Consider the following 11767-nt stretch of genomic DNA (forward strand, 5'->3'; position numbering starts at 1 on the left):
TGCATGATTTTTGGCAACGTGTGCTCACCAAATCTCAAGGCTGAAGAACAGGCTGTTGAAGGGAGCCTTTTTAATCTTATCTTAGCTACAGATCTGAAGGTCATGGTTCTAAATTCATTTAGGTTTGAAATTAAAGAATATTTTGAAGCTCATTCCTTATCTTAGTTTGGCTCTATTTTGAATTGATTTTTATTTGTGTTATAGTAAAAGAAATAAATTCTAGGTTTAGTAAATTTGTACAGTTCAATGTCAGGTTCTATCATTTCTTCATGTGGTTTAGGTCCATATTTGGGTGGCTTCAGAAATATAAGAACGCTGGGATTGTCCCAGGCTCGCTCTCCATGACCCAGTCTTCTCAGAACTAACCCACTCTCTGAGATTCTTGTGGCATGTGGCTGTGCTGAATTCTCTGAGAGGACTCCGGGCACTAGCAGCATGCCTTCTCTAATGTCAAGACACCAAATTAATAAAATTTATGAAATGCCTATGAGATTTTCTTAATTTATGGAAATTAATTTGAATAATTTCATCTCTTATTCACAATTTTGGCCCAAAATGTACATAATTGCCAAAAATTTTATAACATAGGCTGCCAGCTGAAAATAAGAAATAAATATATTTTCTGTACCCTATAGCTCTTTTCCGGTGTGTTTAGCTTCCATCTGTTTGCCTTTTGTTTTTGTTTATGTGAAGCTTTACATTTTTCTCTCAATATGTTATGCTATGTTGTGTTGTGGTAACTCGTAAGCTGAGATATAAAGATAATAAATTATACACATTCACCAACGTTTTAGTTGACTGACTAGTAAAATCTGATTTGAAAATTCAGCGAGGATGTGATAAGTTGAATGAGACTGCATTAAGAGCACTTGCTGAAGACAAACTCCTACATGAAAAGGTTTGGCGTTCTACTCAGCCACAAAAAGACAATGGTGATCTAGCACCTCTTGTATTATCCTGGATAAAGCTGGAGCCCATTCTACTAAGTGAAGTACCACAAGAAGGGAAAAACAAGCACCACGTGTACTCACCATCAAATTGGTATTAAATGATCAACACTTATGTGCACATTTAGTAGTAACATTCATTGGGTGTCAGGTAGGTGAGAGGTGGGTGGAGGGGATGGGTATATTCACACCTAATGAGTGCGGTGAGCACCGTCTGGGGGATGGACACACTTGAAGCTCTGACTTGGGTTGGGCAAAGGCAATATATCTAACCTAAACATTTGTACCTCTGTAATATTCTGAAATGAAAAATAAATAAAGTTTTTGCTAACTTCTTAAAGTACAAGGACCTAAAGGACAATGTCTCCACATCACAAGTGAGAAGTGAGTACACTCATGAGATTAAAAGTCCAACTTCCAAGGAAGACTTATTCTCAGTGTTGTTTTCATTCCCGTCTTTATAGAAAATGCCCCCATGGGTGATTCCCTAAGAAATTGAGCTAGTTGAAGTGGTTCCTATACCTTTCTTTTAACATAGGTCATAAGAGGAAGGGATGATACATAGAGCTAGCAATATATGAAGAGTAAAGTTTTATGCATATAATAATAAGCAAACTCAGGTAGTTTAGAGATTTATATGAGGCAACTAGTTCTGTACATAAATATTATTTATATAGTATAGTAGGTAACAAACTCAGTTTATTGTGGTTGTATTATTTGCCATATTCATAAAGACACATCTTCAGTTTCTTTATTATTATACATTTTTTTCTGCAGGTAATGACAATAAATTTGTCTCAAAAGATGGCCCATTTTAACGTCAGGCTAAAGAGAGTTTACCTGTACTGTAGCTAAGGGAGGGTATTATCAAAGTAATGGCATTGCCTTCAACCAAAGAATGACACCACTTGCATGCACTGGGCAGTGAAGGAAGGTGTCCCAGAGCAGATGACATCTAACTGTCACCTAAACTAAGTTTACCAAACTTCAAATACAAGGTCTTTCTTTTCTTCCTTTTTCCTACTATTCTCTATTTTTGGATGATTTTTGCATGCTAAATATACTGCATTTATTAGGTAAAAGTCAATTCAATTTCCTTTTGTTAATAATTATATAGAGAGACACTTTCTGTGATTCTGATCATTGCACCACACTGAACTATTACAATTCCAGCTAAAGTGTCATTTTAGCTATCTCAAACTATCTTTTTTGTATCTTTACCTTTATTTTTATTTAAAGTTATTAATAGAAGACTCTTTATGGTTCCTATTATGTAAAATTATAATTGGCATCCGCATATGGATTTTATATTTTGAGCCACTTTCCAAAATCATTAATTGATTCGTATTCTTTATAGCACTGTGTGAGTTAGGAGAGCAAAAGGGGGGCTTGATTGCCTTGCTCAGAATTTCAGCAAGAAGAAACTTTTTATTTGATTTTAAATATACATATATGTGTGTGGTGTGATATATACTAAAACTATGTTCATAAACCACTTTTATAGATCTCATAAAGAGATATTGACCCTAAGTTGCTTTACAACAAATTTAGATGCAGAGTGGCTACTGGCACATGTATAAAGGACACATTTCTCAAGGGGGAGAATCCACAAAAGAGAATAACACTTAGGGTGATATTTGTGAATATGTACAGAAGGTGTATTTATACAACATCAAAAACAACCAAAAGTCTATGAGTAATCTAACAACAATAACCAGTAAGCCAAAAATTGACTATAATTTTAAAACACTTTACAACAATCAAACGTAAATGTCTAGAAGTTTGGCATCACAAGAATCAGCTAATATGATTCTATACTTGGAACCACTGCTCACAGCCCAGCTTGGGTATTATTTTTCACCAAGGAAATAAACACTTGTCTTTGGACTGACTCCCATGTGGCAGAACCAGGGCAAGGCATTTATTGCTATTCTGCAGCTCTTTGAAAAATCAATCCAAAAGAGAAACTCTGTGGAAGACCCATCTTCCTCTTGTCTCTCTGATAGTCTGTACTCTGAAAATGAACTAAAGTAAAAAAAAAAAAAAAAAAAAAAAGAAGAAGAAAATGAGAGAAGCACACAGAGAAGCAAAGACAAACGATGGAGAAAGCAAAACCAGTGCTTCCAAACATCAAATCAGAGAATGTTGCTCTTGTCCTGGAATTCCCCCAGAGTTACTTAAAACAAGAATCTGGTCCACTGAGATCAAAGCCAGGAAGAACAAAGAAAGTCAGAGTGATAAACAGCCTACTAGGAAGAAATCTCAAATAAACACTGACAGTTTGTGGAGTGACTGGGATAAAAATCAGCTGTTCAGACTAATTTCTCATTTCCTCATCAAAATAAAGATGGAACTTGCTGTGTCTCTGGCAAGAGCTAGACACCCTGAGCCTCAGTATTTTCCTGAAGTAGAGAAATGTAATTTTTCGGCTCATTTGTACTCACAACCAAACCAGGTCTGTGTTGCTTCCCTGCACTCGGATTATTCTAAAATAAGATGCCATGTCCACTCTCTCTGGAGACCTCCTGAAACTGTCAATGGCTGGAATTTTTAAACAGTATCAATTATATTAATGGCTCCATGATCCTAAGGCTTTTCTGTATTCTGCAACACTAGACATGCATAATGTTAATAAAAACAGTCCTTTAGATTCTCTCATTTCCTAATTAGTTGGACAGAGATAAAATATAGTTAAAAACAGGGTCTCCAATACACTCATATCCCAATGTGCAAAAAGAATGTCTTCATTTTTCTATAACTGACTCAATCTTCCTTAAAAATTTTTCATCTTTCTGGATAATGGAGATATGGTTAGAGATGACTGCACTTTGGTCCAATTGAGTCACCTTATTCCAAACCTACAATTAAAACAGCCTTTATAGGTAACTGTTTTTCTGCCTGGAGAACTCAAGAAAATGTTCCATCTTGCAAAGTTCCACTCCTTACCCCTGCTCCTCTCTGAGAGGGCATCTTGGTGTGCAGGAAGGTGTTGGCACGTTGCCTGTGCTGGGTAAAGAATAATAGGGGCTTTCTACATGCCTGGTTCATTTTGGATTCTTGAAGTCTCTGGCTCCAGAGTGGCTGGACCAGCTGTTTTCTGGTCTGGTGACACTCAAAAAACGACTGCAGCCACCTAACCCTCTCATTGTAATGTGCTGGCACCCACCAGTGTCGTGTCAAAATCCTCCACACATAGTGACCTCTCTACTCTGACTCAGGACCTGATGTCCACCAGATATATCAGCCCCATTGGGGCACACAGACACTCACTGGTCCCACCTCCTGTGGCTGTGCTAGGGGGGAGGAGTTACACTGTCCCAAGCTAATAAATGTAGCTCTTTTCTGCCCCATAGTGCCACAAATGAAGTGGCCTGTTTTGAGCCTTCTCCTTGAGGGTAGCAGCGCCCCCTCTAGTATCCAGTAAAATCACACCACCAGCTCCTGGGTTCTAAGACTCCCAATTACTGAGTTTGGAAACTCTTCCCTCCTTTGGAGCCGAACTCTGATTGAGGTAAGGATGGAGGATACTTAAGAAAGAGAACTTTGATATTTCATCATTTTTTTCTTTCTCTGTCTCTCCTTTCCCTTTTCTTTAATTTCTACAGACCATAAAGAGCAGTATTTCAGTTCTATCATGTCTTCTTTTTCACTTTAGGGCAGCCAAACTAGTGGTCTAGAATCCTAGCCAGAGAAAAATATAATTTCTTCATTGTGGAAAATATTTTATGATCTGGATTTCAAAGGCTAGATTTGATTTACTAAAGAAATTTCTGAAATTATATCCCTCCTCAAAACACCGGCTTTCTTGATATGCTCTCAAATAAAAATCTAAGTGGACAATAAATTCTGAATAAAGAATTTCTCCAAGAAACTAGAGTGATAAAATTCAGCAATATAGCTGAAAAAGATTTTTTAATAGTATCCACATAATACTTCGGACTAAAATTTTTAGGAGCATGAGAGTGTTATAAGATTTGACGCTATGGCTTTATCTTCTTTACTGCACTTTCCAGACTGAAGAGAATCATGAGACTGATGACGACACAAGCTCTTGATCCCTCACACTGAATAATAGAGAGTAGGCACCTGGAAAGTCTTCTGTAAAGCCGAGCTGTGTCTCCCACTAAGGGGCGGTGAAACCTAATTAGTGACACAGAATAATCTAAAGCTCAGGAAATAATTGGACTGCCTGAAAGAATGAAGCACGATTATTTGCACCTTCAAATAAATGATTATATGAGATGGTCACATGAGCACTATCATAGACCAGGTGCAGTGAGAGTTCTTAGGAAGCACCCCGTGATCAGCGCTTCTCCCTCTACCATATTCCTTCAGATGCACCAGTCAAGAAGGTAGCGCGCCAGGTTGAATAGTGGAGGATAGGAAAAAAGAACCACAGCAGATAATCAGAGCCAATAGATACAGAGGTTAGTGAGGATGGAACAAAGAGGAAACCCTTCTCTGTGACGTTGCTAAAACCTCTACTCCAATGAAGTAGAGTCACCTGCTTACTGAGGAAATAGATTCAGAAAACTTTGAAAACGCAGAGAGATGTTGTCACTGTTTCAGGAAGAGATGTAGAAGAGATGCCAAAGGAATGGCCCGGGACTCAAGGACATGAGAATATCTGGTAAAGTTTTCTTGTGTTTATGAGAGAAGAAATCTTACTAGTTTTTTTACTCCTTTTCTTAGAAAGTTTTTGGCATTTAACAAAAATTGTACAATTGTTTTTTCTGTCTTCTCAAATCAGGACACTACAAGACTGTACATGTAGTCAGTTTATTTCCTTGTTCTAAGCGGGCTCTGAGTCTCACCAGCCTCTAGCAAATATTGGCTGAATTGGGCTTTCTTCTGTGTTCATCCAGGGGTCTCAGGGCTACTCGGGTTGGCTGCACTCAGAGGAAACAGGAGAATGATACAATGGAAGCAACTTTTGCCTAGATGAGGAGACTTATATTGCTGCATAATATCTTCAAAATCAGCAGAAACAAGTTCACTAATTAGCCTCATTCTTTTCCCTATTAATTGTGAACTTGAGAATAAGGACCTTCCTTTGAAAGGTATTTCCAAGGACATTCATGTAGTAGAACTGCATGAGCAAAACTTTTTTGGAGCATCTAGAAACAGGCAAATATTAAGTGTAAAAAACTATTTCAAGACAATCTAGATCCGCCCCCTTCCCCACAGTGAAAATGATATTCATATCTTATGGACAATTGAATTAACCAAATATTAATGTCCTTGGAAAAAAGATTTATAAATATGTCTCAAACAGCTGAGTATTTTTGCCTTGGGCAAATAATTATTATCAATAAAAATTATTTAAGAATCTATGAATTATTTTATGCATTCATTCAACAAATACCATTGAACAACTACTTTGTGTCAGATATTCTTCTAGGTGCAAGGCATATGGCAATTAAAAAAGCATAAAACTCCACACTTTCTTAATATTAATAGTGTTCCCTACCTTGTGATTGCTGCTACAAAACGTAGAGAAACATTTCTATTTCATTTTAACAATTGTACAAGACCTTATGGAAATATATTTTGTTAACAAGTTTCACTTGTGGCTTCCATGGCTCCCCCTAGTTTTCCTACCTTTGTTTTCCTTTTTTTTTCTTTTTTTCCTCTTTGAGAAACAGTCTTGCCCTTCTGCCTGGGCTAGAGTGCAGTGGTATCATCACAGCTCACTGCAACCTCAAACTCCTAGGCTCAAACAATCCTCCTACCTCAGCCTCCTAAGTAGCTGGGACTGCAGGCATGCACCACCATTCCCAGCTAATTTTTTTAATTTTTTGGTGGAGACAGGGGTCTTGCTATGTTGCTCAGTCTGGTCTTGAACTCCTGGCCTCAAGCAATCCGCCAGCCTTGGCCTCCCAGGGTGCTAGGATTACAGGTGTGAGCCACCACACCCAGCCAATAATATCATCTATATCTAGAAAACCCTAAAGACTCAACCAAAAGACTCCTGGAATTGATAGATAAATTCAGCAAAGTCTTAAGTTACAAAATCAATGGACACAAATCAGTATCATTTCTACATGCCAATAGCACTCACACTAAGAGTCAAATCAAAGAGTCAATACCATTCACAACAGTTACAAAGAAAATAAGATATCTAGGAAAATACTTCACCAAGGAGGTGAAAGATCTGTACAAGGAGAACTACAAAACACTGATTAAAGAAATTGCAGATGACACAAACAAATGGAAAAACACCCTCTGCTCATGAATTTGTAAGATCAACATAGTTAAAATGTCTATACTGCCCAAAGTAATTTACAAATTCAATGCAATTCCCACCAAAATTTTACCAACATCATATTTCATACAGCTAGAAAAAATAAGCTTCATTTGGAACCATAGATCTAGAAATCCTAAGCTTCATTTGGAACCAAAAAAGAGCCCAAATAGCCAAAGCAATCCTGAACAAAAAGAACAAATCTGGAGGCATCACATTACCTGACTTCAAATTATACTACAAGCCTATGTAATAAGCAAAGCAGCATGGTACTGGTGTAAAAGTAGAGACATAGACCAATGGAACAGAATTGAGAAACCAAAAGTAAAACCATCTACCTACAACCAAATGATCTTCAATGAAGCAGACAATAACATATACTAGAGTATATGTTATTCAATAAATGGTGCATGGAAAACTGGATAACCACATGCAGAAGAATGAAACAGGATCCCTATCTCTTGCCACATACAAAAATAGATGGATAAAAGACTTGAATGTAGGGCATGAAACTATAAAAATTCTAGAAGAAAACATAAGAAAAACTCTTCTAGACATCAGCCTAAGCAAAATATTTATCACTAAGATTCCAGAGGCAAATGTAGCAACAACAAAAATAAACAAATGGGACTTAATTAAGTTAAAAACTTCTGCACAATAAAGAAAATAATCAATTGAGTGAAAAGACAACCTACAGAATGGGAGAAAATATTTGCAAACTATCCTTTAAACAAAGGACTGATACCCAGAATCTATAAAAAACTCAAACAAATCAGTGAGAAAATTACAACCCCATCAAAAAGTGAGCAAATGAAATGACATAAGTTTTTCAAATGAAAATAAACAAATGCCCAATAAACATATGAAAAAATGCTCAACATCACTAATTATAAGTGAAATGCAAATTAAGACTACAATGAGATATACCTCCTTACCCCTATCAGAATGGCCATTGTGAAAAAGTCAAAAAACAATTGATGCTGCCATGGATGCAGAAAGGAAGGAATGCTTATACACTGTTGGTGTGACTGAAAATTAGTACAACCTCTATGGAAAACAGTATAGAGATTCCTCCAAGAAAAAAATGGAGGCCTACCATTGAATCCAGCAATCCCACTATTCAGTATCTACCCAGAGTAAATGAGGAATTTTATCAAAAAGACACCTGCACTCAAATGGTTATCATAGCACAATTCACAATTGCAAAACTGTGGAATCAACCTAAGTTCCCATCAATTTCTGAGTGGATAAAGCAAGTGTGGTATGTATCTATGGAGTACTACTCAGCTATACAAAGAAATGAAATAATGTCATTTTCAGCAACTTGGATGGAACTGGAGACCATTATGCTAAGCGAAGTACCTCAGGAATGGAAAACCAAACACTATGTGTTCTCACTAGTAATTGGGAGCTAATAGATGGGTACACATGGGCACAAAGCAGTATAAAGAATATGAGAAACCAAGAAGAGGGCAGAATGGGAGGCTATGTGTGGAATAAAAAACTTAATTATTGGGGACAATGAACACTATTCTGATGACAGGCACACCAAAAGCCTTGACTTACACTTGTAACGAAAACACTTTTACCTCCTTAATTAACATTTGGAAATAGAAAAAAGAATAGAAGATGGCTTAAATTAAAACACAAATTATTTGAGCTTAAATATTTTATATAGCTTTGTGATGAATATCTATCATTCAGGACTTAATAATATAGATTTTGAAAGCTTACATATTTATATGTTTAGTTAATTGATGACATCCAATAAAATGTCTCTCCAAAAAGCTGCTTAAAATTATAGACATCAATGATTATGTTCTTCACAAAACAAAAAGGTGTAGTCAAATGTGTTCTGTTTTGTTTTGTTTTCCTTTTAGCGAAAACTCTATTTTAGAAGTCTTTCAATTACATTTTTAATATGGTAAAATGTACTTACAGAAAAATAAGGCATTCGGCATAATAACTCTTCCTTCTTTTGCTTAAGAGAACAGTAGTGTTTGTAGCAGATGCTAGATTGACAGACTTTAAGACTTGCTTTCAAATTCCTACCAGAATATTTAAGTCACAAAAAAAAGTATATGAAATAACTGTATTTATGCTTACCATCCTGCAATAATTTTTAACATTTCCATGGATAGAGAGTAGCTTCTAAAGCAGAGATTGAAAATAGTTACAGCCTCTGTCTATACCCAACAGAGATGTTCTGGTAAAACACACACACAATACATGGACACACAAACACACAGAAGTAGAACTGGCTTGAGAAACAGAACTATTCTCTTAGAAATGTACCATAAATTTGAAGTTATGATCAGTGGCCAAGTACTGGGCCAACTTGATGCCAAGAAGAAAAAATAATGGCTAAGCGAATACAATTAATCACTGTATTTACATAACTATCATTGTCCTGTGTAAAGAGCTACCCTGGTGATTGTTGTAATACTTGTCAATTAGTTCTAATTAGGGTTTCGGCCTGTAAATGCCTGACTCCACTTTTAATTACAATTGTTTGTGTATCTGAACAACTACTGTACTGGATATGCTGGCATGAGCCCTAATACATTTTAAGTTTAAACTATCCAGCCACAACACCCCTACTCAGGTAAGTAGTGCCATGCTGTTACCTGAGTAGGTGTAGTAATTTCTTGGACTTGATGTGGACATCTGTGGGTGACCCAATTATTGGCTGCCATCATGAAAGTAAATTAAACATCTTCCCCAGACAGACCCCAGAAACAACTAAATGCTCCATTGCAATTATTTTGCAACAGCTCAGCCTTTGACTTGGTCATTCGTTGGGGTATCTATAAACAGTTCTGAGAACAGAGATTTAAACAGATGTCTGAATGAAAAGACATAAGAAAGTAATTCCATACATAATGTGGAATACATTTTCTTATACATGAGTATATTGGCAGTAAGTGGTAAATATCTAGAGAGATGAATACTGTACTTTTTATATGTCTTTCTATATTTTCCTTACCAACAGGATTCAGATTTTCTTGGGGGTGTCAACAGGCACAAATTTTTTAAAAATTGTTTTTAATGTTTAGATACCTTCCCTTATGAGGTATATGAAAAAGTCGAATCATTCAGAAAATAAGCTTTATGCCTAACGAAATGGTAATTTCCTTCTGACTTGCTCTGACCCTTCTACAGAAATATACCTATGCCTACAGACTCTGTTCTTTTAGTGCTGTGGAAGCTAAGGGGACAGTGTGGCAAACAGATGGAGATGAACAATATTCCGTTGATTCTCTAAAGGATCTTGGATTTTTGTCAGCTCTGCAAGTAGGCTTTGGTATTTTAGGTGGTTATGGATAGTCCTGGTTCTTTATGTGTGGCCCACAACAAAGCCTAAGCACACATCTGACAAGAGAGACTGTAAAATTTCTAGTGATTTCAAAAGATTAGCAAATTTATCCTTATGAAAAGGAGAAAAAGAAGCCAATCAATTTTCTGTGGGAACAAAACTAAAATTTATTTAGTAGTACCTTTTATGTCAGAAATGGCAATCATATTTGATGACCTAAATTAATTGCTGAAAACCAGAAAATATTTGTAGAAAGTTAAGAAGATTCAGAATCTTTCTTTCAATATCTTCCTGTGCCTATGGAACTAATTCCTAGGTTCAAACATGAAAGTTAGGAAATCAGGAATTCCTGTTATCTGGTTCTAAAAAAAATCTTAAGAATATGATCTCAAGTAGGAAGTAACTCATGAGAAAATAACAGGTGAAAACTTTTTTGTTATCTCTTTATAGAAATTTCTTTTATTTCTCTAATTCCTGCCTCAAGTGATTTTAACCCCCTTACATCTGAAGTAAGATATTAAGGAAGGAGTAATGATTGTAATACCCTAAAGTCAAAGTATAATGTCAAGTTTGCATTGATGAGGAAACTGAATCAAGAAACAAGTTCTCAAGAAAAAAAAAATATTGCATGGAAAGCTAATTGATTTTGATTATATCAAAAATACTCTTGAATTCAGTAATACACCATGCTATTACTACTTTTTTAATATGTGCATTCTTCAATATTTTCTTAATTTTTAGTTGCTTCTCAGTCTTTTGGCTAAGGTCAAGTGTAGTATCTGTTCTTATCAATTTTTAATATGCAATCAGCCCTCAGTATCCAGGGGTTCTGTATCCATGGATTCAATTAACTACAGATTGAAAATATTCAGGAAAAAAAATGATGGTTGCATCCTTAATGAATATGTACAGACATTTTTTTCTTTTCATTATTCCCTAAATAATACAATATAACAACTATTTACATGCCATTTTACATTGTATTAGGTATTATTATATAAGTAATTTAGAAATGATTTAAAGTATAAGGGAGGTTATATACACATATTGTACCATTTTATATAAAGAATCTAAGCATTCATGAATTTTGGTACCTGCAGGGGTTCATGAAACCAATCCCCCACTGATACCAAGAAACAACTGCATAATTCATGTGTTTAATAATAATAATAATAATTACCTAGAAGCAAAGAGTCATTGGAGAAAGTACAATCTTCATTTTTATATGAAATTGAGAAATTTTAAACATTTATATGAGAA

General features: G+C 35.7%; 1 non-coding gene across 1 annotated transcript; it reads left to right on the forward strand.

Annotated features, from left to right (window-relative positions):
* Positions 1-11247: 11247 nt before the first annotated feature.
* LOC138398571 (U2 spliceosomal RNA) lies at positions 11248-11445 on the forward strand. Its single transcript, XR_011236037.1, has one exon. It is a non-coding gene; the product is annotated as a U2 spliceosomal RNA (small nuclear RNA).
* Positions 11446-11767: the final 322 nt, after the last annotated feature.

This window comes from Eulemur rufifrons, chromosome 17 (assembly GCF_041146395.1).
Source record: "Eulemur rufifrons isolate Redbay chromosome 17, OSU_ERuf_1, whole genome shotgun sequence".
Taxonomy (NCBI): domain Eukaryota; kingdom Metazoa; phylum Chordata; class Mammalia; order Primates; family Lemuridae; genus Eulemur; species Eulemur rufifrons.